This window comes from Bos javanicus, chromosome 21, assembly GCF_032452875.1.
Source record: "Bos javanicus breed banteng chromosome 21, ARS-OSU_banteng_1.0, whole genome shotgun sequence".
Lineage (NCBI taxonomy): Eukaryota > Metazoa > Chordata > Mammalia > Artiodactyla > Bovidae > Bos > Bos javanicus.
The window spans coordinates 11168369-11174834 of record NC_083888.1 but is presented as its reverse complement, the minus strand read 5'-3'; the positions used below and the strand labels follow the sequence as shown (position 1 = coordinate 11174834).

The window sequence follows — 6466 nt, the reverse complement described above, 5'->3', positions numbered from 1 at the left end:
TTAAAGGCTGGATTATAGTCGACCTGATCAGGTTGGATCTTCCGTCAGTCTTGTTAAGTAACTAAGCTGGTCAAGTGATAGAATGAACCCCTCTACCTTCTTTATAAATTGCTCAGAAGAAAAAAATGCAATCCGCATTTGCAAAATGTCATTAGTGACACTATGATGAGGAAGGAAAACTGATGCCTGTGTTTCGGTTGAAGCAGCTACTAATAGAACGTGTTTTTAACCTGCCTTAGTTTTGCTCTTTTTTTCTTTATGTTTGGGAAAAGGGACTGTAAATTTAGCTCTATACAGACCAATATCAGATGGTACCCAAATACAGATGGTTATTTAAAGATCAAAATTCACTTAAGTGACACCAACTTAGAATAGTTCTCTAAAGCTTTTTGCTCCTCTTGAAAAAAAGTGATGTTATAATAGAATTTTTAAAAGTATTCGAAGGATTCTGATTCTTTTTTAAACTGATCTCTTTCTTTATCAAACCAGGTAAATGCATCAAATTTTACCAGAAATCTTTTCTTGCATTTTCCTATTTAGACATGGGCACACGTGTTCTATTTTTAAATGTGTCAATAATCCAAACTGTATTGGCACATAGACGCTATCCTGAAATAAAAACACGGGAGGATCTTTCTGCTTTTCTTGTTCCTTTAGAAAGGTCATTCTTAACTTTTCCTGTGTGTGTAAAGCATCTGTAAGTAATTATATGTGTGTATCTGGACCTGTTGATGAGGAAGTGAGAAAGACCAGTGTGGTTAAGAAGTGGGTTCTAAAGTTACATTAAGTTCAACTCCCAACTCTGTCATTCACTGGCCATATGATTTGGGCGATTTGTCATAGTCCTGCACCTCAGTTTTGTCTTCTGTATAATGGACATAATAGTCTTACAGATTTTCAACTAGGAATAAATGGGTCAACATATGTAAGGTTCATAGAGTACTGTGGTTCTTGTTGTTTAGGCACTAAGTCATGCCCAACTCTTTTACCACCCCATGAACTGTAGCCTGCCAGGCTCCTTGGCCATTGAATTTCCTAAGCAAGAATACTGAAAGTGGGTTACGATTTCCTTCTCCAAGGGATCTTCCCAATCCAGGGATTGAACCTGATTCTCCTGCTTAGCAGATGAGCCCCAGGGAAGCCCCCAGGGTAGGGTTTCCCTCAAAACTCAATTGGTGAAGAAGCCCCCTGCAATGCGGGAGACATGGGTTCAATCCCTGGGTAGGGAAGGTCCCCTGGAGAAGGCAAAGGCTACCCACTGCAGTATTCTGGCCTGGAGAATTCCATGGACTGTACAGTCCATGGCATCGCAAAGATTCAGACACAGCTGAATGGCTTACACTTTCACTTTCTTTCACAAAATATAGAACATAAGCTTTCCCATTTTAATATTTTAGTTTCCTAACAAAATAGAATACAATCCCACTGGGGACTCAATGAATATAGCTTTCCCCCTATTTCCTCATGTATTTGAACTGTGAAGAAAGATATAAAGTCTTCAGTTTTAGTCATAACGAGAATCCCACTTAACCAAAATTTTGTATTAAGTACATTTATTTTAAAAGACGCTTTTCTTGTGGTTTCAACATTCAATCTGAAATAATAACAGCAACAGTAATAGTCAATGAGGATAGCTAAAATACTGATTTATCAGTAGCTGCAGTGATACAGTAGCCATGAGGCTTAATGTTGAGCGGGGACCTATTTATAGACGTCGTCTTAATTCGTTGAAAACAATGTCTGGTTATTTCATTATCTAACAATTAACATCAGTAACATATGCAGCTATGAGAAAGAAATGATGCCACTAATTAATATGACTTGGGCAATCAGAAAAAGAAAACATTAGAGCCAAGAAAAATCCAAGTCGATGACTCGGGTCCCTTGCCCACGTCCATCACGTCACTTGAACACTTGCCAAGACTGTTTGACTTTGACTTTACAGAGTTAGCCCACTAGCCTTTCATCTTGCTTCCCCTCTCTGAATGTTGCTGCTGCTGCTTCTGCTGCTAAATCGCTTCAGTCGTGTCTGACTCTGTGTGACCCCATAGATGGCAGCCCACTAGACGGCAGCCCACCAGTCTCCGCCGTCCCTGGGATTCTCCAGGCAAGAACACTGGAGTGGGTTGCCATTTCCTTCTCCAATGCATGAAAGTGAAAAGTGAAAGTGAAGTCGCTCAGTTGTGTCCGACTCTTAGCGACCCCATCCAGGCAAGAGTACTGTTTCTTAATTGTGCATCGGGTATACTCTGCCTTTTTTGTCCCCACTCCAGTGGAGAGCTGAAGGAAGAAAGTGGAAATCATTTATCAAAAGAAAACACTTCCTATCCTCAAGCTGGTGGGGAAATTGATATAATTTTAAACACAGTGTTGTTATGAAAGAGTAACTATTGTCTACTTTCATGCCTGTGCCTGGGTACTCCACATTGTTTCAACAAAACTGTGTGGGTGTTAACAACAGGGGCACGGTGTAAGAGCTGCCATCAGACTGCCTGTTCTAGCTCCCACTCTTCCTCTCCAGATCTGCAAGACTTGGGCTAGTGGTTTAGGTCTAGTCTTGCTCAGGCTCTTCATTTGCTGCATTGAGATGACAGCTAGTCCCCACTTATGCTCTAACTGAGATAAATAGCACTTATTCATGTATCAAGTGAGGCCATACATGTAAATTATACAGTGGCACCTAGAAATGCTCAATAAATACTTTTGTTACCATTTTTTCTCTAAGGGGGCAAAATGATGGTGGTCCATATTCTGATGCTGAAGCTAAAGCTCCAATACTTTGGCCACCTGCTGAGAAGAGCTGACTCATTGGAAAAGGCCCTGATACTGGGAAAGATTGAAGGCAAAAGGAAAAGGTGGCAGAAGATGAGATGGTTAGAAAGCATCACCGACTCAATGGACATGAATTTGAGCAAACTTCGGGAGATAGTGAAGGACAGGGAAGCCTGGCATGCTGCAGTCAATGGGGTATCAAAAATTGGACATGACTGAGTGACTGAACAACAATACTCTGATAAGTCCTTGACCTCACTGAGCTCATGGTTGCTCAGGCAATTCACATAAGCACCCAGGTAACTCCCATATAGTAGGATATTGGAGAGGACAATCCAACAGTTCATTAAGACACAGGGTGGGTGTGGGAAAGACTTCCTTGTGGAAAGGATACCTAAGCTGTAAAGTTAATGAAGGTAGGGATCTTCTGATCACTGTAGACCTGTGATGTCCAAGGGAAATCTCTGCAGGGATGGAATAATCAATAACAGCACCATCCAAGATGGTGGCCACTAGCCACATATGATGATTGAGTGCCTAAAATGTGCCAAGTGCAAGCTACATTTTTAATGCTATTTCATTTTAATTTTTTTTAGTTTCAATTTCAATAGCCACTTCAGGTTAGTAGCTAATGTACGAGGTAGCGCAGCTCTAGACAGAGAGAAAAACTCATGTGAAGATGCAGAGGTGAGGGAGTTCTTATACTTTTAAGACCTGATATTTTGAAGAGAAGATTTATGAAGGACGAGAGTTTCAGAAATTAACAGAGGCAATTCACGACTTACTAAAAAGTTCAGGCTTTCACCGAGGGCCATGGAAAAGTCATTGAATGACAGTAAGGAAAGAGATGTGATCAGATTGGCATTTTAGTAAAACCACTTCAACTGCTGTTATAAAAATATCTAGAACTATTAGCATTTTATATTAACAAACTTTTCTGATACCTCAACCTCATTTACCCTTCCAATCAACTATATGAGATAGATTTATAACACATCTCCCATCATACAGCTTTACATACCTGTCTTCAGCTTAGCAATTTATGTTCATACCATGACACACTCCCAGAAGACAGAGTTGACAAAAGTAAAACATTCGCCTGATATTTGTGCACAAATTCAGGCATAAGGATTTTTGATGAATCAATTTGGAAATGGCACCAGGTTAAAGTAAAGTGTGTTCATCACTCAGTCAAGTCTGACTCTTTGCAACCCTATGGACTATAGCCCACCAGGCTCCTCTGTCCACGGAATTCTCCAGGCAAGAATACTAGAGGGGGTTGCTATTTCCTCTTCCGGGGATCTTCTGATCCAGGGATCAAACCCTGGTCTCCTGCATTGCAAGCAGATTTTTTACCCTCTAAGCCACCTGGGAAGCACCAGACTACTTCAAAGAAATGTTGAAGATTTTTTTCCTATAATGTGACCTGATTTGGAGGTGTAAATCTGTCTGGCTGTGACCTGCGGGCTGCCCACCATCCTAGCACGTGTGTGATCTCCTCCGGCTGTTGGTGGTGAGAGGGATGAACTTGCCTGTGCACACAGGAGCCGTGATGATGCTGGAGCAGACTCGCCCTGCTTCACAAGCATTTCCTTTCCCTCACATGTGCATCTCCATCTTCTCCTCCCAGACTAGTTGAAAAGAGAACCCAGCCTAGACAAGGCTGGCCACGGCCATATGCCGCCAGGCCACGGTTGCTGACCTGACTCTCCATGTCAGGTCTGCAAAAATAAAAGATGGCACCTTTCCAAGTAGAAATGAGGGAAGAGCACAGTCACCCCATGCTGAGATCACCCCTCACAGACACACACAGACACACACACACAACTTTCATTCAGCAATTCTCTCGGTTAAAACATTTTGAAAAAAACACTAACATCTAATTTTATTAGATCAAGTCATTTTCTCACTCTTTTAAGGCAGATTATTCATAAAATCATAGTTCCTTAAAAAAAAAAAAAACTACAGGGAATGTAAATGCTGCACTAATTTAATTACACACTGGCTCTGTAAGACACTAATGTAAATATTCTGGTGAGGAGGCCTAAGACACTTGAAGTAATTACTTAAGGACTCCCTTTCAAAGAATCTCTCCCTTTTTTATTAAATGCCTTTTAACATTAGCACTTTCTTCCTGACAAATTAAATGAAATTTCATTACTCTCCCTGACTTAATGGCATGGGGCTCCTGCCGAGGTGTGAGTTAACCCTCCCCGGACAGCTGACAAGGGCTCCTCCGTTCAGTCAAAATGCCACTGTCCTCACACGCAGGAGAAAGGAGGCCCCGAAGAATCCTTTGTGTTTTCACCAGAGTGTCCGGAATCCTTCATCTCTTCAGTGTTTTTTCAGCTGTGAGCCTAACAAAAACTTAAAAAAAAAAAAAAACACAGCAAAATTGCTATTTCCCAGTCTTCTCCAGTTCAGAGCAACAACATTAAAAAATAAAAATAATGTAATCAACTGAGACCCTAATGATGGCCATGTCAAGGGCAATAACAGTAGCAAACAGTTATAGATTATGAATTTATAAATACACTTTAAGTCGTTTACCTCTTTAAACTCATGTAAACCCTGGCAAAAATACTAGAAGGTAAATACCGATTTCTCTGATATCTGAAAGTAGAGTATTCCTCTGAAAACTTTTGCAAACTGAAATGATGTAAACTGAAGAGGCACCTACCTTAGGATACAACTTGCAGATGGATGAGCAAAATACACTGAGATCAAGCCCAGATGCTTACAGACACAGAGCAGTGCCCTCATCCCCAGATGCTGAGTGTTGTTCCAGGGAAGGAGCTTGGTGGAGACGTACTCTCTCTAATTGGGGTGTGGATTACCTCTAGAAGGGGTCTCTGCAAAACAGATGCTGAACACTAATTTCACCCCCCTCCCCTTTTTTTTTCCTGTAAAGCAGGAATTCTCTTTGAATTTCTTTCTGTTAGCAAAAACAGGTAACTCATGCGAAGTCATTCAGAAAAGTGAAATGGTGTAAAGCAAGCCTTCAAAAATTGGGGAATACCAGAACTATTAATATCCCCAGTCTAAAAGGAGGAAATTAACATGCAGAGTGGGCAAGCCCCTGACTCGGGGTGACAGAGCTAACACGCACCAGAACTGAGATTCAACCCAGTTGTGCAGTAGTCACACACAACTACTGAATCCTCAAGCCTGGACAGACTCAGAATTCCTCCCATATCCCTTTTTACATTTGTGCAAACTAAGAAGCATCCGTTACACAACAGACCCAAGATCCTGCATCTCAGCTCCTTCCAGGGTCTCGCCCCAGCCATGGCTCCAAAACAGCTGTGTCTCAGAATGAAGTTTCCAAAAGATGAGTCCTGGAAAATTTATTTCTAGATCTGCTTTATTAAACCTGTGAAGAAAAAAAATAGTAGTAACTTAATCTTGAAATAAAATAAAGGAAACATTACTGGTAAGATTGGATTTATTCTTAATAGGTTAGGGATCAAGTTTTAAAAGTCGGAGAAAATATAGAGTAACTACTCAGGAACTATGGAGCTGAGGTTCTTATTCCACAGGATTCCATATGAACCAAGAATAAATCCAGGTCTACTTTTGTTAAAGTGGTCAAGAAAGCTTTTTACAAAACTAAACCAGCTAAAATTGTTCTACTTTGAGAGATATAGTATGGTTGAGGATATGCCAGAGAGAGATTATTGAGACAAGGTTGATG

The 6466-nt window shown here is 40.9% G+C and overlaps 1 long non-coding RNA gene across 1 annotated transcript; it reads right to left on the bottom strand.

The window, feature by feature from the left end:
* Positions 1-4850: 4850 nt before the first annotated feature.
* Positions 4851-6160, bottom strand: LOC133233968 (uncharacterized). The gene is made up of 2 exons (XR_009731939.1): positions 6017-6160; positions 4851-5139 (listed from the first exon to the last, which is right to left on the bottom strand). It is a non-coding gene; the product is annotated as an uncharacterized LOC133233968 (long non-coding RNA).
* Positions 6161-6466: the final 306 nt, after the last annotated feature.